General features: G+C 45.4%; 1 protein-coding gene across 2 annotated transcripts in view; it reads right to left on the bottom strand.

Moving 5' to 3' along the window:
* The window catches only part of ITK (IL2 inducible T cell kinase), a 296,941-nt gene extending 273,565 nt beyond the window's left edge, over positions 1–23,376 (bottom strand). The window contains exons 1-2 of one of the 2 annotated variants that reach the window (XM_069199642.1): positions 23,268–23,376; positions 6,949–6,976 (exon numbers count right to left, since the gene is read on the bottom strand). The gene's annotated coding sequence lies outside the window, so the exon portion shown is untranslated. The other variant, XM_069199643.1, reaches the window with a different exon arrangement.
* Between the last annotated feature and the right edge of the window lie 1,524 nt (positions 23,377–24,900).

The following is a 24,900-nucleotide window of genomic DNA, read 5'->3' as shown; positions in this document are numbered from 1 at the left end:
AGCCAATTATATACTGCCTTCTTACCGGCACATACTGCAGTATACAGCAAAGTAACTGCAGTATACCATGGCACAATAGATCACAAAGTGACACATTTATGATTGTATCGCGTTACACTTGCATCATGCCTGGTGTCGTAAGAGCAACGCAATACGTAACTCAGATTTACCAAGTAACCCAAGACCACAATGCATCACACTGCGTTGCTTGGTGAATCTGGAGACATACAAGGCATCACAAAACACTGCCTTGCATTACTCTGCTAACCATATTGTACATTGATGAAAAATGTAATATGCATTCATTCAGCCAATTTCACTTTCTCTTTACCCTATACCTTGTGACACAACATCCTACTAGTTACCACAAGAAAGCATGGGGTTCACCGGTGGTGTAGAGCTCAGTATACGGGAGACTGTCCGTGGGCTCTTGGACCTCGTTGGGTTCAGAGAATGCGTGGTGTGGGTGTAGTGGCAAGTGGGGGGGGGGACTTCCTTTTACGGACTAGGTGGTCTCACACACTATATAGTGTCATGCTTCATCATTTGACCTCCTAGCCCCACCCAGGTAGGATAATACCACCTGGTCGGACTCGAACGGGAGGGAAAGAACGGGAGGGAGTGCGTAAATATATTTTGTCTGGAGATAATGGGATCCAGTTAAACTACGGGTATATAAAAGCACCTAGGCAGTCACCTGTGTGCAGTCTACACTTTAATGGTGGTAACTGCTGGTGCGACTAAAAACGGGACGGGACACCATGGTGAGAACAAGGACCCACTGGGTCACCTCACTAAAAGTTGTCCGACATGTTTCTGCCCTCTACTGGGAGCAGTGGAAGGTCTCAGGGCATTCTTCAGGGCCTAGGATCCCTAACCATCATGCAAAATGCAGATAGATAAGACTCCCCTCAAGAACGGGGGAGGGGGGAGAAACAACAAAATATTGTCATGCGTTGATAGAATGGGCCTACCTTAGGCAAGGAACTACCTCGTGGAGGCCTGAAGGGATAGAGAAGGTAAATCCATCAACAAAAAAACACAAACCAAAGCGACCAGCACAACACACTCTATACAAGAATAAAATGTAAATATACATATAAACACGTGCCACAGCAAACCAAAGTCATGCGGAGCACACAGTGAAGACATGGTTCTGAAAAGAAACGAGTGTCCTTACCCTAATGAAAGTGGCAACTAGCCTCAGTTTCCAGGGGGGGGAGTGTCCCCTTATTGTCACACTCTAGAGGAGGGGGAGGGGGGGAGAATGGGGGGGCGAGGAAAGAGACAAAGATGACATCTGTCATAAGATTTATGTATATGTGTATATATACTGTGAGACACAGTGGGTGTCCTATAATAATAGTGGGGGAAGGAGAAGATGCCTGACCCTTGTTGCTAAACGAGGGCTGTAGTGGTGCCTACTGTGTAGGATCAGACACACACAGGCTGTTGGTATTCGACACGGTTCATCAAATATAAATGTACTGCAAGTAGAATTTAGCTGCCACTAATAATCGTAATTAAACATGTGCACATGCATGTAAATGTAAATGCAATGCAGGTAGTGCTTAGCTGCCAATAATAATCGCAATTAATCAGGTAAACCACGCGAGCTCATACATACAGAGTTTAAAGTGTATACTCAATCATTCAGGCTTAAAGGCTTATCTGTATCGTAGCTGGAGATCCGTCGTACAGCAAGTGCAGAGGCACTTACTGCATCAAAGGAGGCGCTCGCTGTGTGCCTATCCGGACCCCTTGCTGGACTGCTTGAGGAGTGGAGTCCAGCGTTGGGGCGGATTAAATATCCATCCGTTGATTGAGCGCACCTGCAAGAAATTACTTGAGGCTTAAAGAGCCGGTCTCGAGAAGCAGGGCGCTGTGCTAGTGACGTCGGGCGCCGCCTCCAAGAAGCCGGAAAATGGTGTTTCCGGCATCTGGAGGCGGCGCGCATGCGCGCGCGTTAGGAAACTGGGGAATGTAGTCCCCAGATCCAGCGCGAGTCTTGAGAGCCGGAGACAAGTGTCCGGACTTGGGCCTATGTAGTGGGGGGTGGGGGTGGCTGGGGGTGGGGAAAGAGAGAAAGGGGAAAGGGAAAAAAAGGGGAAGGGAAGGGGGAAAAAAGGCAAAGATGAAGGGGGGAATGAAAGAAGGGGGAAGGGAAAAAAAAGGAGAAGAAGAAGAAAGAAGGGGCAACAAGAAGAAGAAAAAAGGGGGGGAAAAGTGGGGGGAAAAGAGGGGAAGGAAAGGAAAACACTGGAGAAGGCAGGGGGCGGGGTGGGTAGTGGAGTCGGGGGTAAGGGGATATGACAAGAAGAGGGAGAACAGGAGGGAAGCAGGAAAAGGGAGAGAGAGAATTAGATGATTGGAGAGAGAGGGGGTTGTAGGGGTTAAAAATAATGAGGGAAGGGGAGGGAGAGAACAGGCAGACAAGAGAGAAACAAGAAAACAGAGAAAAGAGAAGAATGAGAGAAGGCAAACGTGGGAGAGGAAAGAAAGAAGGTTTAGTAAGCAAGGAGAGAGAAGGGAAGGAGAGAAAATGGAAGAGGGGGAAAAAAGCAAACTAAAAAGAAACGGGAATGGGTGAAAGAGAAGAGCAAGGGTAGGAGAGAGGAGGGGGGAGGATAAATCAAGGAGCAGATGGGTGTGAGACAGGGGAGGAGGGACAGAATTCGGAAGGGGGGGAAGAAAGGTTGGGTGGAAAGGCGGCATGGGGTAAGGGGTAGGGAAGGGGGTGGTAGAGGGGAAGAGGTCATTTGTTGAGAGTGGCCCATGGGATGTCATCATTCAACCCGCTGGTGTCTGTGTGTAATCTCCAGACCCAGCGTTGCTTATAATAGAGTAGTTTCTGTGGAATGTTCTTGGTTGTGGTTGGCAGTTGTTTTAATACCGTCCATTGTATGTCATCTGGGGAGTTGTTCTTAGCCACATAGTGGCTCTTTAGTTTTGTAGCATCCCGTTTGCATCTTATCATACTCCTGTGCTCACAGATGCGAGTGCTCACCTTTCTTGTTGTCATACCAATTTACTTGAGTTCGCATGGACATGTGATCAAGTATACCATGTTTTTGCTGTTACATTTTGTGAGAGTGTTTAGATGCCACAGGGTTCGTAGACCAAGATCTACAGTGGTGGATTTCCATGTGAATCTACACACACTGCAGTTCCCGCAAGGGTGGTGGCCGGTTGGTGGTGGCATCTGCCAGAGGGTGGTTTGTCTAATCGGGAGTTTATTCATGGGTCTAGTGTGGACTATCATGTCCCGAATGTTGGTAGCTCTTTTAAATGCATGCAGCGGTTGTTCAAGGGGGAGACCACCTGATGTCAGGATCTTTTACCCTTCTCTGATGATCCTTTAGATTTTGTTGGATAGTGGATTAATTGTGGTCACGCAAACTATCTGCTCCATCTTTGATTTGTTAGTTCTGGGTAGCAATAGCTGGTCTCTGTTGTTGTTGCGTGCTCTTTTATAAGCTATCCTGATCAAATGGTTAGGGTACTCTCTTTCTAGTAGTGTGGTGGTTAAGACGTCAGCGTGTTTACGATAGTCTGCAACATTTGAGCAATTGCGCCGTAGTCGCAGGAATAGTCCCACGGATAGATTCTCCCTCAGGGATCTTGGGAGGAAACTCTTAAATTGAAGATGGTTGTTCCGGTCCGTGGGTTTGTGGTAGACCTCTGTGGCCAACAAACCATTACTTTCATGGATTAGGAGGTTGAGGAAAGGTAGTTGGTCATTCCCTGTGGTCATTGTGAACTTCAAGAAGGGATTAGCCATATTAAGCCAGGTTATGAAAGTATGTGCTTCATCCCTAGATCCTGCCCAGATGAGCAAGATATCGTCAATGTACCGTTTCCACAGTCTGATATGCTCAATGTATGGGTTATCTTCGTGGAGTACCACCTGTTTCTCGAAGTTGTCTACGTATAGACAGGCCAGACTAGGGGCAAACGTACTTCCCATAGAAGTCCCCTGTGTCTGAAGATAGAACTGATTTTCGAATTCGAAATAGTTCCTAGTCAAGGCCAAATTAGCCAGGTCCAGAATGAATTCCGGTGGTGTCCGTGAGTCGCTAGCATTTCTTTCTAGCAGCTCACATATAACCTCCAGGGTTGCTTCCTGGGGGATGTTGGTGTAGAGGGCCTCCACATCCAATGTGATCAAGAGTTCGGTGTTTTTGTCAAATGGCAACAAGTCAAGGAGAACCAAGGCGTCTGTAGTATCCTTCAGATAGGTGGGGATTTGCTTCACTAGCGGTTGGAGGAATACATCACAAAACTGGGTAAGGGGTTCAAGGACCGATCCTATCCCAGATACGATCAGTCTCCCGGTAGGGGGAATCTTTCCTTTGTGTATCTTTGGAAGTATGTAAAAATACGGAGTTTTTGGGTTGGGTTGAGTCAAGAATGCTGCCTCGTGCCTAGTGATCCAATTATTTTTGAATCCTTTATTGACAAAAAAGGCAATTTCTTCCTGGATATCAGGGGTCGGGTCTCGAGACAGGCGTTTATAATGGTGTTCATTATTCAGCAGGCGCTTGCATTTGTCTATGTACATAGTTGTTGGTAGATTTACCGTGGCCCCGCCTTTATCGGCTGGTTTGATGGTAATTGAGGGGTCTGTGGTGAGACGTTTTAGTGCTGTCAGCTCTTCTGAGCTTATGTTGTGAAAGGTATCATGCCCTGAATCTGCCAGCCCATTGATCTTGCGGGACACTGATTTCTCGAAGGCTAATACTTCGGGAGGCATCTGTCCGGTTGTAGGACAGAAGGTAGATTTCGGGCGTAGGCCAGTGTTCCAGTCTGCTTCTACAAACTCTCTTTCAAGGAAGAAAGTTTTCAAGCGGACTTTTCGGAAGAGTTCGGCAATTTCTTTCCTGGTCTTGAACAAGTCTATTTTCGGGGTTGGGACGAAGTTGAGGCCTTTATTGAGTGCCTTTGATTCGATCGGATCAATGATTCTATTGCTCAAGTTCACAATGTTATCCCTTTCCCTGATGGTCGCAGTCTTCACTGCGTTTTGCTTGTTCCGGGGGCACTCTCCCTCAGGGGGTCCGATGGTTCATCTCTTGGTTTCCAGTGTACCACTTTCCTTTTTCCCTTTTCCCCTTCCTTGGCCTCTGTCTAAAAAAGGGGGAGGCTGATCGGGAAAAGACCATTGTCCTGAGTTATTAAAGAATGGGGGGGGGTGCGGTTGAAAGTTTGTGGGTGGTCCGTACTGGGCTGGCCAGCCCCATGGTTGACTCAAAGGGGGGGGGTTATGAAGGTATCATTGGTGGGTAATTCCATCTCCCCCTGTATTGGCCTTGGCGCCCTCGGCGCTGTCTAGTCTGGGTTGACGAATTGTGTCTGTGTCCGAACTAGTATTTTTGTTGGAGGAGTTGTCGGACATGGTGTCTTTTGGTACATATTCGGGATTCATGTATGGGTATGCTTTCTCTTGTGAGAACCGTTTTAGATCTTTCTGGAATTTGGAGATCTTCTGCTGGGTCAGATACTCCCTGTATTCATTTATGTTCTTATTGGTTTCTTCCAATTTTTTCTTGAACGACAGGATGCTGACGTCTGTTTTAAGGTTACTCTCACTAGTTTTTATTTGTATCAGAAGTGCTTCTGATAGACGGGTCACTGTTTTGATTATCAGGACCAGCCAGTCTCGTGTGCACTTCCATGCAATCAGAGCCCAGTCTTTCCTGAATTCTAGATCTTCCAGGAAGATACGTGTCTCGTTCGATATGATAAGACCATTGGGTGCCGTGTTACTGCGTAGGTATTCAGTCAGAACGGCACAGTGTAGGATTGTCTTCACCTGTGATCGCTTAAATTATACTAGCGTATCCCAATCCCCTAGTTGGGACAGGCTTTTTGAGAGGGCTGTGTCGCCTAGAAGGGATGGGGCAGAGAGAATTGCAGTCACCTCTTCATCATCAAATGTGAGCCACTCTGCCATGTTGGTGAGCATTGGCAGTGGGGGGGGGGAGAAAGGGGGAAATGTATCAACTAGATGTATCTATGTCTGAGGCTAAGTCTAGTAGGGGGGGAGGAGGGGGAAAATAAATAAATAAATAAAAAAACAGGGGGAGAGTGGGGTTTGTTGCTGATGTCTGGGAAAAGGGAGGCAGTCCGGCAATGTTGGGTCCTGCCTGTTGATAGGAGTAATCATCAGTACGTAAGTCTGAGCTCAGGGACTACCTGAATTCAAGACTTGAAACTCTCGCAGTTTGGGGCTGCTCATACTACAATCACACTAACAGAGAGTGGTGAGGGAGATCAGAAATATATATTTGGTGGCAAACATCCCATACTAGATCCCTCAACGAAAGACTAGTTACCACAAGAAAGTATGGGGTTCACCGGTGGTGTAGAGCTCAGTATACGGGAGACTGTCCGTGGGCTCTTGGACCTCGTTGGGTTCAGAGAATGCGAGGTGTGGGTGTAGTGGCAAGTGGGGGGGGGAGGGAATTCCTTTTACGGACTAGATGGTCTCACACACTATATAGTGTCATGCTTCATCATTTGACCACCTAGCCTCACCCAGGTAGGATAATACCACCTGGGCGGACTTAACCTCGCCGTTAAAAGAACGGGAGGGAGTTCGTAAATATATTTTGTCTGGAGATAGTGGGATCCAGTTAAACTACGGGGATATAAAAGCACCTAGGCAGTCACCTGTGTGCAGTCTACACTTTAATGGTGGTAACTGCTGGTGCGACTAAAAACGGGACGGGACACCACGGTGAGAACAAGGACTCACTGGGTCACCTCACTAAAAGTTGGCCGACATGTTTCTGCCCTCTACTGGGAGCTGTGGAAGGTCTCGGGCATTCTTCAGGTCCTAGGATCCCTAACCATCATTCAAAATGCAGATAGATAAGACTTCCCTCAAGAACGGGGGAGGGGGGAGAAACAACAAAATATTGTCATGCGTTGATAGAACAGGCCTACCTTAGCCAAGGAACTACCTCGCGGAGACCTGAAGGGATAGAAAAGGTAAATCAATCAACAAAAAAACACAAACCAAAACGACCAACACAACACACTCTGTACAAGATTAAAATGTAAATATACATATAAACACGTGCCACGGCAAACCAAAGTCATGCGGAGCACACAGTGAAGACATGGTTCTGAAAAGAAACGAGTGTCCTTACCCTAATGAAAGAGGGAACTAGCCTCAGTTTCCAGGAGGGGGATTGTCCCCTTATTGTCACACTCTAATGGGGGGGGGAGAGAAAGGGGAGGAGGGGAGGAAAGAGACAAAGATAACATCTGTCATAAGATTTATGTATATGTGTATATATACTGTGGGACACAGTGGGTGTCCTATAATAATAGTGGGGGAAGGAGAAGATGCCTGACCCTTGTTGCTAAACGAGGGCTGTAGTGGTGCCTACTGTGTAGGATCAGACACACACAGGCTGTTGGTATTCGACAAGGTTCATCAAATATAAATATACTGCAAGTAGAATTTAGCTGCCACTAATAATCGTAATTAAACAGGTAAACCACATGTGCACATGCATGTAAATGTAAATGCAATGCAGGTAGTGCTTAGCTGCCAATAATAATCGCAATTAATCAGGTGAACCACGAGAGCTCATACATACAGAGTTTAAAGTGTATACTCAATCATTCAGGCTTATAGGCTTATCTGTATTGTAGCTGGAGATCCGTCGTACAGCAAGTGCAGAGGCACTTACTGCATCAAAGGAGGCGCTCACTGTGCGCCTATCCCGACCCCTCGCTGGAACGCTTGAGGAGTGGGGTCCAGCGTTGGGGCGGATTAAATATCCATCCGTTGATTGAGTGCACCTGCAAGAAGTTACTCAAGCCGGTCTCGAGAAGCAGGGCGCTGTGCTAGTGACGTCGGGCGCCGCCTCCAAAAAGCTGGAAAATTGTGTTTCCGGCATCTGGATGCGGTGCGCATGCGCGCGCGCTAAGGAATCTGGGGAATGTAGTTCCCAGATCCAGCATAAGTCTTGAGAGCCGGAGACAAGTGTCCGGACTTAGGCCTGTGTAGTGGGGCGTGGGTGGGGTGGGGAAAGAGAGAAAGGGGAAAGGGAAAAAAAGGGGAAGGGAGGGAGAAAAAAAAGGCAAAGATGAAGGGGGGAATGAAAGAAGGGGGAAGGGAAAAAAAGGAGAAATAGAAGAAAGAAGAGGAAACAAGAAGAAGAAAAGGGGGTAAAGTGGGTGGAAAAGAGGGGAAGGAAAGGAAAACACTGGAGAAGGCAGGGGGCGGGGTGGGTAGTGGAGTCGGGGGTAAGGGGATATGAAAAGAAGAGGGAGAACAGGAGGGAAGCAGGAAAAGGGAGAGAAAGAAGGAGATGATTGGAGAGAGGGGAGGTTGTAGGGGATAAAAATACGGAGGGAGAGAACAGGCAGGCAAGAGAGAAACAAAAAAACGAGAAAAGAGAAGAATGAGAGAAGGCAAACGTGGGAGAGGAAAGAAAGAAGGTTTAGTAAGAAAGGAGAGAGAAGGGAAGGAGAGAAAATGGAAGAGGGGGAAAAAAAGCAAACTAAAAAGAAACAGGTATGGGTGAAAGAGAAGAACAAGGGTAGGAGAGAGGAGGGAGGAGGATAAATCAAGGAGCAGATGGGTGAGGGACAGGGGAGGAGGGACAGAATTCGGAAGGGGGAAGAAAGATTGGGTGGAAAGGTGGCGCGGGGTAAGGAGTAGGGAAGGGGGTGGTAGAGGGGAAGAGGTCATTTGTTGAGAGTGGCCCATGGGATGTCATCATTAAACCCGCTGGTGTCTGTGTGTAATCTCCAGACCCAGCGTTGCTCATAATAGAGTAGTTTCCGTGGCATGTTCTTGGTTGTGGGTGGCAGTTGTTCTAATACCGTCCATTGTATGTCGTCCTGGGAGTGGTTCTTAGCCACATAGTGGCCCGTTAGTTTTGTAGCATCCTGTTTGCACAACATACTACCCCACTCCACTATACGACAAAACTCTACTGTACGGCATGCCACTCCACTTCACTGTATGGCACACCACTACACTCTATAAAAAGTCACTCCACTCTACAACACACCACTCCACTCTACGACAGCCCACTACACTCAATCTCACTCCATTGTACGCCACTCCACTGTACGCCACTCCAATCTACACCCGTCCACTATAAGCCTCTCCACTCTACAGTATTCTACTGTATGCCACTCCAGTGTAAACCACTCCACTCTGTTCCGCTTCAATCTATGTCACTTCATTTTACACCACTCCACAATACGCTATCCTATTGTATGACACTCCACTCTATGCTACTCCTCTCTACACCAGTCGACTGTACGCTATTCCACTGTATGCAACTCCACTCTATGCCACTCCACTCTATGCCATTCTGCCCTACCTTACTCCACTGTATGCCACTCCGGCCTATGTCAGTCCATTGTACGCCACTCAACTGTATGATATGCCACGCTATGCTGTTCCCTTCCATGCCACTATTTTAACAAGAAGGGACAGTATCATGAGTGACCCAACCCCACACTACTCCAGTTTAAGCTAAAGACTGCAAACACACAAGGTCTGTGGGATGGTATAGGAGAGAACAGTTCTCTTGTGGCCTGTTCAAAGTGCGCTGATTGAGCGTGTAATGAAAGAGGATGTATGGGTGTGATGGGTGGCTGGACCTTTGAGGGAGTTCCCTTTATGGACTAGGTGGTCTCACACACATTGTAGTGTCATGCTTCATCATATGACCACCTAGCCCCACCCAGGTAAGATGATACTACCTGGGCGGACTCAACCTCTTTGTTAAAAGAACTGCAGAGGGAGTGCTGAGATTTAACCTTGCTGGATAATACAAGGGATCCAGAAAAGGGTAGTGAAAAATAAAATTACCTTACAAATCACCTATTTTGTTCAAATGTTTTAATGTAGGTGTTCGTAGGTAAGAGTAAAAGCGGGGATGGGGACTCCTTTGAGTATGATGACTCAAGGGGTATAACAAATGGGGACCAGCATGTTTCTGCCCACACTAAGAGCCAAAAAGTCAATATATATGTGGGGGTGATTTACGAGTGATAAGGCGCTCCAGCCCCCCTAAATACAGCTATGAATAATATATTGCAGTACACGGTGCCAAATACTAGGGTTGCACCCTCCAATCTCCCCAATATAGTAACATAACGTTACCTCCAACTACATAGTATGTATTCGCACACTTGTACTAATTATGAATCATTAAACACCAAGTCAGTAAACAAATAATATTATTCATTACAAATTATATACAGTCCAGGAAAGGTTAGAATAGATCCAATTTATAATACAAACATGAAATTAATGAAAATAATTATCCAAACATAATATTAATAAGATTAATTCTCCAATAGTCCATATTCTCACAATGAAATATTAGTTGCTTCACAATTGTAAATTTGAAAAGATGTTCATTAATGTTCAAAATTAATATATTCCATCCAAATATTATTCATGAAATGAAATGTCCATCCCGTCGTCCTGTTGTCAAAGGAAGAGGAAACTTCGGACTTGCGGAGTCCGTTTTCTATTTTTATTATCAGGAACGCACGGGCGTCTTTACGTAGTAGTCCGTTTTTGATTTTTATTAAGCCTCGAAATACAAGCATATTAAAGAGGAAATTTCGGACTTGCGGAGTCCGTTTTTTATTTTTATTATCAGGAACGTACGGGCGTCTTTACGTAGTATTCCGTCTTCGATTTCTATTATTAGACAGCGGCATAAAGCGTCGGTAGCCGAGGAGCTGCGGCTTGGATGTACTTTGAGACGAACCTAGGAGCGTACTCGCGTGCAAGATACAATAATATAGAATAATTGACCAAAATAGGCATCCTAGAGATAGATAACAACGGTAAGAGGTAAAATGGGTATAATTATGAGAACTTATATAAGCGGATTTGGTGGAGATTTGGAGAATTGATATCTAATTTTCTTTCAGTAGAGGTTCCTAATAAGATAATTAGAGAACAAGGGATATAGCAATAATTCAACAAGTGGAGCCCTCTAAAAAGGTAGGGCTATAGCATGGATTTGGCTCACATGGAGGTTATAAAGGATAATGCTGGAGTAGGAAGAGGGGCACAGTCACCAATGTGATGTCACTTTCAAAAAAAGTTTGTTCACTAAAAGTGGTAATTGTCACAGATAATATCGTGTTCACCCAGGTATGTTGACTCACAAAGAACACAAAGAAATGAGGTGTGATATAATATATTAGGTAATATAATAGGGTTCCCACTGCACTTTTAAATTGAATTTTAATTTTAAATTTAATTTTATTAGATACAGATTAGTATTGTGATACTTTGGATATGTATTACAAGAGTATGTATATAAATATTGTTGTAGGAGGTCCTGACGAAATCCAAGGGTACTCCCGGGATGAAACACGTGTTGACAACAGGACGACGGGATGGACATTTCATTTCATGAATAATATTTGGATGGAATATATTAATTTTGAACATTAATGAACATCTTTTCAAATTTACAATTGTGAAGCAACTAATATTTCATTGTGAGAATATGGACTATTGGAGAATTCATCTTATTAATATTATGTTTGGATAATTATTTTCATTAATTTCATGTTTGTATTATAAATTGGATCTATTCTAACCTTTCCTGGACTGTATATAATTTGTAATGAATAATATTATTTGTTTACTGACTTGGTGTTTAATGATTCATAATTAGTACAAGTGTGCGAATAAGAGCCAAAAAGGTCTAGGGCATTCATCAGGGTCATGGATCCTCAAGGGTGGGGAGCAAAATTGTATGTTCGTTGGGAAAGATAAGTGCTCTTAGAAAATGGGCCTACCTAGAGAATTTGAGGGGGTATGGCCTAAAAGAGAAAACAAGTAAACGGTCGTGAGATATCTGTGCCACTTCACTCCAAACCACAGCACACTGAAGGTGTCAGAAACATGCTGTGGAAAAACACACATACACATGCAAGAGATATAAAACTTGGGGCAAGGAAAGCCTATTAGTATGGTCTTACCTGGGGTTTCAAAAGGACGGCTAATCTGTGTAAATTGAGCTCAGGCGTGCCTCAGCTGAAACGTAGATTCTGTGCAGCTTCCGGCCGCCGGGGACAGGAGCACCCGGCTACCGGGCCTGCCGGGAGGAAGTAAGTATTTCGGAGACGATGTGGGTCTGCCCGGGCCCCCGAGTGCTGTGAATTGTAGTCCCTGCACTCAGAGGCTTGCGTGTCGGGCGGGGAGAAGCATAAAAGAGGGAAACCCAGGGTTGGGGGAAGGGGAATGAAAAACGGAAAAAAAGAAGCAAAAGAAAAGGAAAACAAGTGAAAAAGGAAGAGGAAGAGAAAGGGGGGAGAAAAAGAGGGGGAAGGGAGAGAGGGGGCTTGGGGGGGACAAAAAAAGGGGGGGGGTTATAAAAAAGGGAAAGAAACGGAAGGGAAAAATGGGAAAGAAGACAGAAAGGAGAGACAACAAGAGAGAAGAGGATTGAAAGAAGGGGTAGAGAGAGGTTTTCTGCAGTTTAAAGAAAGAAGGGTGAGAGAATAGGAAAGGAGGGAGTGGGGAAAAAGAAGGGGGAAGAAAAGGAAGGGGGAGGTAAGAGACAGGGGAATGTTGCTAAGGGTTTACAGAGCTGACCATTGGATATTATCATTGAGTCCCATAGCATCTGTGTTCAGCCTCCATACCCATCTCTGTTAATAAAATAGCAGTTTTTGTTTCATATTTGTGGTCGGATCGCTGAGTTTGTCTATAACATACCACTCCATGTCTTCAGGATGGATCATGGCTGTTCGTAATGTAATGTTCTGTTAGACGGGTTGCATCCCATTTGCATCTAACGGCACTCCGATGCTCGCAGATGCGTGTACCCACTTTCCTGGTGGTCATGCCGATATACATGAGTTGGCAAGGGCATTTTATCATATAAATGACATTTCTACTGTTGCAGTTTGTGAGGGTCCTCAACACCCAGGGTGTCTGCAAACTGAGTTCCAATTTGGTAGTCTTTTTTGTGAATTGGCACACACTACAGTTGCCACAGGGGAAGTGACCGGTTGGTGGCGTTAGGTGTCATAATGTCATTTGTTTGTTTACAGGAGTCCTGTCTCGTGGTCGAGTACGGACTACCATGTCACGGGTGCCTTTTGCTTTTTTGAAGGCATTGAGTGGGGGTTCAAACCCCATGTCACGGATACTTTTTGCTTTTTTGAAGGCATTGAGTGGGGGTTCAAAGGGAAGGCCCCCTGATGTTAAGATTTTCTAATCTTCCTTGATTATCTTTTTAACTTTGTTTGATAAGGGATTGAAGGTGGTTACACAAATTAGGCTGTCCTTTTTATCAGCTCGTACCGATGGTTGCCGCAACAGATCCCTATGGCTGAAACAAGCTCTTTTTTCGGCTCTTCTGGTGAGATGGGCAGGGTTGCCTTTGGCCCGAAGTTTATTAGTAAGTTTCTTAGCTTGTTTGGTGTAGTCTGTCAGTTCTGTGCAGTTACGTTGTAGGCAGAGGAATTGACCTACTGGTAGGTTCTCTCTGAGAGAACGCAGATGAAAGCTGTGGAATTGTAGCAGGTTGTTCCTGTCAGTTGGCTTTTAGAAGACTTCTGTCTTTAGGAAGCTGTCTTTTTCAGATATGAGGAGATCGAGAAAGGAGAGTTCTGTGTCACCTATCATTGATGTGAATCTCAAAAAAGGATTTAAAGCATTTAACAAGTTCACAAAGGTTGTTGCATCTTCTCTTGTACCTGTCCAGATCAGGAGAATGTCATTGATGGTACGTTTCCATATCCTGATTTGGTCATAGCATGGGTTCTCTTCATTTAGGACAAATTCAACTCTAACCCACTCCGCTGTACGCCACTCCAATCTAGGCCACTCCACTATATGCCACTCTAGTGTACGCCACTGCACTGTATGGTATTCCACTGTATGCTATTTCACTCTACACTATTCCACTATATGCCACTCCACTCTACGCTATTCCACCATATGCAACCCCACTGTATGTTACTCCACTCTGTGTTACCTCAGTGTATGCCACTTCACTCTTTGCTATTCCATTGTATGCCACTCCACTCTAGCGCTCTCCACTATACTCCACTCCACTATATGCTATTCCAGTGTATGACACTCAACTCTATGCCAGCTCCCTTCAGGACACTACACTGTGTGCCACGTCACTCTACGCCACAACACTCTATGCCATGATACTCTACAATACAATCTATGGCATGACACTACTGTACAACACTGCACTCTATTCCACTCCAGGCTATGCCACTCGAGTCTACTCCACTCTATGATCCTTTACTTCACTCTACACCTCTACGCCCCTCTATTCTACTAAACTCTACTGCACTTTGCTATTCCACTGTACAACACTGTACTCCATCTGTGTCACTTTACAACACTGTCATCTACTCTATGACATTCTAACACACTCTAGTCCATGCTACACAATTCCCTCTATGCCAGTCCATCACAATTGACTCCACTTTCGTCTATAATACACTACTTCACTCTACACTCTGTTCCAGTACTCTACTAAGTCACTCCACTCAGCTGCATTGTATGAAACTTGACTTTGCCACCCCACTGTATCAAACTCTACAACACTCTACTATACTCTACCTTATTTCATGCTGCAACACTACTCCACTTAATACCACTCCATTCTAATCCACTGTGCAAACATTTCTAACACTCTACCACACGGCATACCACTGCACTGTACAACACACAATTCCACTATATAACTCTCTACTCCAGCCTATGCTACACCACTACACTGTGCTCCAATCTACTGCACTGTGTGACACGCTACTCCACTCTATGCCACTCTCCCCCGCTCCACTCTATTGTATAACACTTTACCCTACCCTACACCACTGTACGAAACTCCACTCTACACTGCTCTTGTCTACAACACTCTACTACACTTTATGCAACTGTACGACTCTGTACTCCACTATATGCGTCTACACTCCACTGTAAATACGCTATTCCACCCTAAGCCACTGTATGACACTCTACACAAATTTATGCCACTGTACAACACTGTACTCCACTTTAAGACACACTACGCATCTCCCTCTATGCTATTCCACTCTATGACACACTACTCCACTCTACTTCACTCTACTCCACTATATGCCACCCTACTCTATGCCACTCAACTCTACAACACTATATACCACTTTAATCTACCACAGTCTATCTATGCAACTCCATTCTACACCATTCAACTCCACGACACTTCACTGTACACCACTCTACGACAATTTCCAACAATCTACGACATGCCACTCCTCTGTACGTCATTCCACTGTACGCCACTCCACTGTACCCCACTAAACTCTACCCCACTCCACTCTGTGTTACTCCAGTCTACCCAGCTCCATTCCATGCCACTTCACTCTACTTCACTCTACAACACTGTACTACACTCAACGACAATCCACTCCAATGTATGACACAGCATTCCACTCTAACACTTTACTCCACTGTATGATACGCCTGACAATTCTACTCCACTCAACTGGACTCTATATTAAAACACTCCACTCTATCAACTTTACTCCACTTTATCCTACACGACTCACTCAACATCCACTTCACTCCAGCCACTTCATGTAATTCGTCTCTACAACATCCTATACCACTACACACTACCACAGTCTACAACACTGTACTGTATGCCACTCCACACTACAACACTCTGCTCCACTCTATGCCACTCCACTGTACTCCACCCAACTCCACTTTCTAACATTATATGACACACCAGTCCACTGTAATCCACACCACTCAAAGCTACTCCACTCTTCATCCCTCCACTCTACACCACTCCGTTAAACCCTACGCCAGTGTACACCAATCCAATCTGCCTTACTCCACTCTATGCCACTCCTCTCTATTCTGCTCTACCATACTGTACTGCACTCAACGCTCCTCCCTCCATTCTACCACACAATATTCCACTCTATAGTACTCCAGTGTACAAGAGCTTACTGTATTCTACAACACGCTGTACTTCACTACTCCAGTCTATACAACCCCACTCAATGCTACCCTATTCCACTCAACTCTAGGAGATTCCATGCCACTCCACTCTATCACAACCGCCACCCTCCTAGATGACACTCTACTCCACAACACTGAACCAATCAATTAGTTGATTTGTATAGCTTGACTGCAGGATGCAAAAGACTCAGTCGAATGGCCAGGTCATAAGTATTTTTCAGACTTCTGGTAGAGATGGTGTGGTATGGGACTGCAGGGGGAGGCTGTTTCATGCATTTACTGTTAGGTAGGAGAAGGAGTGGCCTCAGCTGGAGCTTCAGTTGATGTGAGGAGTGCGGGTGAGCGATAGGGAGGCAGAGAATATTTGTCTGGCTAGTTGATGGAAGTTCAGGTGGTGGTTGATGTAGGCTGGTCCTAGCTCGTAAAGGGTCTTGTATGAGTGGGTCATTTGCTTGAATTGGCATCTCTTCTGTACTGTAACCCACTGAAGTTCTTGGCATGAGTGTAGATGTGGGTTGATCAGGGGAGGTCAAGGATGAGTCTGGCTGCAGCATTGTGGATGGCCTTTAGTCTCTGGAGAAGGTGTGACCATGGGTATTGAGGTGTTGAGCAGGGAGTTGAGTTTGTGGTTGATTTTGTCACTTCCAAGGTTGAAGATGTGATGTGGGCAGGGGTCATTCAGAGCTCCTGGGTGGATGGAATTCATTAAAGCAGCAGTTTCCTGGGTGGTGAGCAGATTGCGGTAGGGGGTGTGTTGGTTGAGGAAATCAGTAGGCTCAGGGTGGGGTTTGAAGTTTTGAAGATGGCAGAGATCTTGTTGTGGAATAAATTAGCGTTGTTGTCGTAAAGCTACTGCGAAGGGATGATGCTCTTCTCAGGGGCTGTAGGGTTGGAGAGCTCCCTGATGATGATGTTGAAGAGTTTCTTGTTGTAATCAATATGATCAGCTATGACCTCTCCTTTCTTCTGCCTCAGAAGCTGGTGATAGAGGTAGAGGCAGGTACAGAAGGATTCCTGTCGGTGGTGCCCTTGCTAGTACACCATCTTCTTTCCTGCTATTTTCAGAAGTGTTTAGCTGTTTTAAGTTCTTTGGTGTACCAGCTGGCCTGTTTGGTGGACATTTTACTGAACTGTATGACACCTTACTCCACTGCACTCTGCTTTATGCCAGTACATTGCACAACACTCTGCTCCACTGTATGGCACTTTAGAACACTCTACTTAACAACACTCCACGACACTAGACTCCACTACCCTGCAGTCGACAATACCCTCCTGTACGACATGACACACCACTCCACATTACAACATGCCACTCTACTATACAATACCCCACTATACGACACACCACATCACTCCGCTGCATTATAGTTTACTCCACTATAGGCTATGCCACTCAACACTACTCCTCTCCACTCCACTCTATTCTACTCTACTCTACAGTACACAATATGACTCCTCCACTATACTCTATGACACTCTGCTTACCAACACCGAACTGAATGGCACTCAACACTACAATTAGAAACACATTATTTTGTGTTAATTCACCCTGGACTCCAGGTCTTTCCTCACTCTTCATGAACAACCTGCTGCCTTAGCCAGGAGGGCCTTCCTCTCTCTCCTCATTCCTCAGACAGGTGACTGATATACCGGACTTGTTAGACATCTACAAGAGAAACAGAAGGAGTGTAATCATAGGACAAGGTATTATATTGTCGCCATGTGTTTTCCTATCCAAGCTTTAAGTGGTAACCAGAATCTCTTTGCCTTAGTGACCCCCCTTGCCGTGTCCATTCTAAAAGCAAATACCAGTTGTTCCAGCCACTCTATTTAAGAAGGGGGTACCTTGCCAACCCATTTCCTACAAATTTCTCGCCTAGCCAACAATATAGCATAAAAGAACAATTTCTGTGTGTCCCTTTTTAACTTTCCTGCATGCTCCAATCTACCAAAGATAACTAAAAGAAGGCTAATTTTAATATCAACTCCCAGAGCATTTGAAATCATTATCCTCACTGCCTCTCAAAAGGGTTGTATTTCCGGGCATTCCATAAACATAACATATAAACATCTGTGGCCTTTTTCATTCCGCACTTTCTACATTTTGCCACCCCTTCTTTCCCCATTTTTGACAATTTACAAGGTGACACATATGCCCTATGAATTGTGTAAGTGGACGGTTTGACCACAGAGTACAGGGTATGCATAGACGTCTGCCACACATTCTGTAACAGTACACCTGTGAAGAAATATCCCCACGGATCATGAGCTAACTTAAATTCACCGTCCGCCACATCGATCATCTCCCAATACCAAATGGCTACTTCTTTTTTTGGGGGAGGGTCTCCAATTATCTTTTCCTCTAACTGATGCTTCAGACCAAATCTCCTACACCCCTTCTGTGTCCATCCTTGCAGTTGGAGATACTTTAATCTTGACAAATCCCCACCTGTCTCTGCCCAAATTTCCTCCCATGGGAGTAAGCTGCCTTCCTCGACTAAATCATCCCAGTTTTTAAATCCGGCGTTCTTAATTGGAGCAGCCAAAATGTCCTTGAGACACTCTGGCATGCCTGTTGAAACCCAAATAGGTGCCCAGTGACTAAAATATTCTACCTTGCACATGCACCTTACACTATACCATAGTTTTGCTGCATCTTTCAACACTTTTAGTTTGATTTTTTTTTTTTTAAATTGGGATCCACAAATTTAAACAAGAAATGATTTGCAGCCCCCTTCACTTCCCCTAACATAGCCTTAAACATGCATCCCTCATCTGTCATATCAAGGGCGGAAAAGAGCATCCTTATAATTTGAAGTTGAAAGGCCCAAAAGTATAGCTGCAAATCTGGAAAGGCCAAAGTTATTATCGCATCATTACATGATTCAGGAAGTCTCCCCTCTTATCATAAATCTCTTTAAACAGAGCTGACATAACTTGCACTATAATTTCCCCCAATAACATACACAATTCTATCGGGATACCATCCGGCCTGCCACTTCTCCTCCCTTACCTACACTGACAGCAGCCCTAATCTCTCCCAGAGTAATTTTTTTATTCATAAATTCCTTCTCTTTGGCTGTAATTTTGGGTAATATATCTGAAACTGCCCAACTTCTTACCCCTTCCCTCGTTATCACTATATTTCCTTATATAACTCTGAGAAAAATAGTTGGGAAGGCCTTCCTTATATCATTACTGTTTGCCCATCTCTCTCCCATTCGGCCAGAAATATCTCTAATATTGTTTTTGGTCAGTTCTGTCTTAGCTTTCCATGCTAGCAATTTCCCTGAATTCTCTCCATATTCAAAATGAACTAATTTACTGGCATCCCATCTTTTTTTTTAACCTCATCTGTAGTACCTCCTCCAATTGTGTTTTCAACCATCTCTTTCTACCTTCCAACTTATCCAAAGATTCCACCCCATCCTTATTTAAGCAGTCACATTCGCCAATTCTGCTTCTAATGTGCTCACTTCCATCTTATACATCCTTTTCCTAACAATAGTAAGGCTTGTTATTTTACCTCTTATAAATGCATTAAATGCGTCCCACACCACACTTATAGGGGAGGATACTAAATTACATTTAAAAAAATCTTCTGTCTCAATACGCAATTGTGCCACCATATTGTTCTCCAGCAACAAAGATTGATATACTGTCGACCTTCTCATCTCCCTTCTTGTAGCAAGTTTTATTGTTAGTACCACCATCGAGGTGTAATCTATCCTAGAAGCGTGGCCATATTTCTCATTTCTAAATGAGAAAACTTGTTGCCCTCTTGCTCTCACTCCCCAAATATCACACATACCAAATTCTCTCATTTTTGTCTTGAGGAAACACTGAGATTTTGACATGGCTATAAACCTTGGTCTCGATGATCTGTCCAAATTATTACCCATCAGCACCTTAAAATCCCCTGCCATAATAACCGGGTCATAAAAATCCAAAAGATGGAAAAACATCTTCCTCATCTGATCTAAATCATCGCAGTTCGGACCATAGAACCCAACTACAGTGAATACTGTGTTGTATACCTGAAGCTTAACTATGGTCCATCGTCCGGCGTTGCCTGAAACTACATTCAACACTACTGCATTAATCTGTTGCCTAATCACTATACCCACCCTCCTAATATTAGAATCATTTTCCGTACCCACCAAGTTTTTAATCCACTTTTGAGCTTTAAACAATTTTGAACAGTCCCTTCCCATCAGATAAGTCTCCTGAAAAATTATAATATGCGCTGGGGCATCCTTCAGGTACTGCGAAATTCTGTTTCTTCTTCCTCTAATTCTCAGCCCGTTCAGAGTCCAAGTTGTGATTCATAACAGACTACTAGCCCCCCCCCCCCCCCTCTGTTTCATATCATCTTTTCACATTTTTTTCCAAGCGATTTTGCCATTTGGTATCTCCTTATGGGATGGATGATATGCCCAGGTTTAGAGCACCTCCGGGATATCTGGCCAGAGGATTGTGAGAGACTGAACTCAACCTTCTCATCTAGGATTTTCCATTCCTAATCTCTAATAATTCATCCACTGTTTGATCTCTCACATCATATATCTTGTTATTATACATCACACGCAAGAAGGCTGGGATTTCAGGTTGAGCTATAGCACCTAATTTCTTGAAGTCCTCAAGACGTTCCCCCAATTCCCACTCTTTATTAAGAGTACTTCTGGCAAGATCCAACCTAACTTCAAAAGAGAAGTCATTCCCTTTTAGTGATTTTTGCTTTAATGCTTTTTACAAAATCTTCTCTTTTTTTAGTGCATAGGTCTGAAAATGTAAAAGAATTTGCGTGGCTTCTTTTTACCGGGATCTCTCTTGAGGGAGTCCCTATGAATCCTCTGAATATCTGCAACAATAGCCATATCAGTCTCATCCAACTGCAGTGCACTCTTTATAAGTGAAACTATATGGGAAGCAGCCCAAACTGGGTAACAACGAGGTGGTTTGTACAAGAAAGCGGAACATCGCTTTCCTGAACAACAACCCTGTTTTCCTCTGCCTTAATCACGCATGTGCGGAACAAAGAGAAGTGTTTGATTTTTAGGGGTGGGGGGTTGGTATAATTTTAGGTTTTAATGGAGAGGGTGGGGGGTCGGGGTAGTTTTAGGGGTGGGGGTTGGAGTAAATTTTAGATTTTAGGGGTGAGGTGGGGGTCAGGGCAGTTTTAGCTTTTAGGGGCAGGGTGGGTGTAGTTTTAGGGGCGGGGTAGGGTGGATCGCTGTAGTTTTAGGGGCGGAGGTTGGGGTAATTTTAGTTTTTGGGGTGGGGTCGGGTAGTTTTAGGGGCGGGTGGGGTACTTTTAGGAGTGAGGGTGGCGGTCGGGGTAGTTTTAGGTTTTTGGGGTGGGGGTGTGGGGTCGGGGTAGCTTTAGGTTTTAGGGGCAGGGTGGGGGTTGGGGTAGTTTTAGGGGTGGGGGTTGGGGTAGTTTAGGTTTTAGTAGCAGGGGTGGAGGGTCGCTGTAGTTTTAGCAGTGGGCGTGGGGGGTTGGGGTAGTTTTGATTTTAGGGGCAGGGCGGGGAGGGGGGTTGGGTAGTTTTAGGTTTTAGGGACGGGGTGGGGAGTCAGGGTAGTTTTAGGGGCAGGGGTCGGGGTAGTTTAGGTTTTAGGGGCTGAATGGAGGGGTCGGGGTAGTTTTAGGGTAGGGGTCGGGGTAGTTTAGGTTTTAGGGGCTAAATGGAGGGGTCGGGGTAGTTTTAAGGGAGGGCTGGTGAGGTCATGGTAGTTTTAGGGGCAGAGGTGGGGGGTCGCTGTAGTTTTAGGAGCAGGCGTGGGGGGTTGGGGTAGTTAGGGGTGAGGTGTCTGGGTATTTTTGGTTTTAGGTGTGGGGTGGGGCGTCAGGGTAGTTTAAGGGGTGGCATGGGGGGTCAGGGTACTATTCGTTTTTAGGGGCGGGGTGGGGGGACGTGGTTATTTTAGGGGCGGCGTGGGGGGTCAGGGTAGTTTTCGATTTTAGGGGTGGGGGTTGGGGTAGTTTTAGGGGTGGGGGTTTGGGGTAGTTTAAGTTTTAGGGGTGGAGTGGGGGGTCAGGGTAGTTTTAGGGGTGGTGGTCGGGTAGTTTTAGGTTTTAGGGTCGGGTGGTGGGGTTGTGGTAGTTTTAGGGGTAGAATGGGGAGGTCTGGGGGGGGTCGCATGCTGGAACCATGCATGCCGTACCATGCATGCCTTTATCAGGCATGCCTTTCCAACAAAAAATTGTTGTTAGGGCATTAGTGGTAACAATGCGGACGTTGTTCCGACCGCGTTGTTCAGGTATGCATGGGCCAAGCATGCGTTGTCCTGACAAATATTCAAGCTATATATGACTTAATATTGTCTTATTCCACTCCCTCCGGAATATTTATAATTCTCAAGTTATTTCTCCTTGCCACATTCTCTAACCGTTCCAGCTTTTCTTGCAATTCTTGCTCATTAACTTTCAACTGTCGCAACTCCTGCTTATTCGACTCTACGTCTCCTTTCAGAACTTCTACTGTATCTTCCAATACATGTGTTCTTTTAGGCAACAAATCAAGGTTTTTCCAATATTTCAGAGGCCTCTCTTATTCCGGGTTGGTTTGCTTCAGACACCGAAAACCCCTTTTTAATCTCCTCCGTTAACTTTGTGATCATTCCTTCTATGGGGGAGCTCTTTTGAGTATGCACCAATTCCTCCATCATTGTAGCCTGCATTTGACCTAGTACCTTGCTTTCTTTCTGTGCCTCGACCCTGCTTAAGAAGCTCTCTACAGAGGGGGGTCTCTCCGGCCAGTTCGTCTTGAACCTCAAAATTTACACTCAGGACTGGGTTCTTTCCTTTTGTTTTTTCACCGCTTTCCACAGCCACTGTCGTCTCCACTTCTTTTACCTCAGTGTCCTTGTCCAACACCGTTTTGGCAAGAGACTCTATTTCCTTATATCCCCCCGCCTCGATAGGACTGCAGGAATCACCTGGGGTTCCAATAGACCCCACTGAAGGGAGGATTTTAAAATAAGACCTTAATGAAGGGGTAATCTTCGGTCTCCCAAGAATAGGGGACTTCACTTTCCCTTTCTTCCCCAACTTTGCTACCAAGTTATTTTTCCCCAACTTTGAGGGAAGAAATACACTGCACCCTTCCTATTTTTGTCCTAAAAGAAACTCTTGTTGCACCCTTTCCACCAGGGTGTCCTCTTCAGACTCTCCTGGCACCCCCCTCCAGTCCTCACTCTTACCTTTGGTGCTGCCCTCCGCTCCGCTGGCACATACAACCTTTTTCCCCCCGAAGACTTTTCTCACCTCGCCTCCTCCTGCCTCCTGACGAGCACACTACTTCCTCCTCTTGTGCTCGTGGGGTTTGGCTAGCAAAACCTCTTCCTCTCACCCTGATTACAGTCGTTCCATCGGCTGCACCTCCCTTTGCCGTCAGCACCCTGCTTGTGCTGACTATGCCGCTGGCACTGCTTCGACCTCCTCGGAAAGGGATGTGCATAACAGCTGAACGGCCCTTTCTGACCTCCAGGACTGTGCGGGCCCAGACCACAGTAACTCTGAAGCTGGCTGCACTCTCCTCCATGCCACAGGTAAACCGACTCATCCGAGTGCCTCACTCAGCTTCCGCACCCTCTGGCCAGGCCTCTCCACTCACGCGCGCTCAGCGACCTGCCTCCTCGCCGGCCACCATGGTCCCCACAACAATTTGAAACACATTCTTATTAAAAAAAATTAAAACATTTAAATTCAATGAAAAAAAACAAAGGTTAAGGATACGTTGTAGTTAGGAAAAAGTTATTTATTCCTTCTATACAAACCCAACTTTAACTATACAAACATTAGAAATTCTAATGGTATAGTTCTAACTTAAATTTATAATTTACGCACCAACAGTTATAACTTAAAATAATATTTTATGCACCAATTTACTATAAGTTGTGGAGCTCTGTACGCAGTTTTGTCACCATATTCACCACACTGCATTAACTATAATTCGCCATTCTACCATGACAAGTGTTCTCAGAAATGATCTAATTTAAGAAGTCATAAGTGTTGTTATGAAAGCCATAGGGGGTCATTATGACCCTGGCGGTCTTTGATCGCCAGGGCCAAAATGACGGGAGCACCGCTAACAGGCTGGCGGTGCCTCCCGGCGTATTTTGACCACAGCGCTCGCACCGCCGGGGCAGGCGGTATACCGCCATTTTAGCCCTGGCGGTGATAATCCGCCAGGGCAGCGCTGCAAGCAGCGCTGCCCTGGGGATTATGACTCCCCTACCGCCAGCCTGTTTCTGGCGGCTTGCACCGCCAGGAAGAGGCTGGCGGTAAGGGGACTCAGGGGGCCCTTGGGGGCCCCTGGGGGCCCCTGCACTGCCCATGCACTTGGCATGGGCAGTGCAGGGGCCCCCAGACAGAGCACCGTCGCGCATTTTGCTGCACATCAACATTGCCGCCGGCTCAATTACGAGCCGGCGGCAATGTTGATGTGACTTTTCTGCTGGGCCAGCGGACGGTAACAGAATTACCGTCCGCTGGCCCAGCAGAAATGTCAAAATAGGGAGCCAGCCATACCTCCAGCAATGGTGGTATTCTGGCGCCCGCAACCTCGGCGGTCTGCCTTGCAGACCGCCGAGGTTGTAATGACCCCCATAATGTCACATGCTATATGTCAAGTGATATGCATAGGTATAACAAGTGCATAGAGAAGGCACAAGTTATAGTTAATGTAGTGTGGCGAGTGAGGTGATAAGACTGTGTAGGGATGTGCATGACTTATACTAAATTGAAGGTGGTGTGTAAAATATAAGTTTAAGTTATAACCATAACTTTTGCAATTTTTAATGTTTGCATAGTTTACGTTGGGACTGCAAAGAACAAATAAATATTGTTTTCCTGAATATAATTTATCCTTAACCTTTGTTTCTTTCATTGAATCTAT

Source organism: Pleurodeles waltl, chromosome 7 (assembly GCF_031143425.1).
Source record: "Pleurodeles waltl isolate 20211129_DDA chromosome 7, aPleWal1.hap1.20221129, whole genome shotgun sequence".
Taxonomy (NCBI): Eukaryota; Metazoa; Chordata; class Amphibia; order Caudata; family Salamandridae; genus Pleurodeles; species Pleurodeles waltl.
Note: the sequence above shows the minus strand (reverse complement) of the source record. Positions and strands in the feature narration are given on the sequence as shown.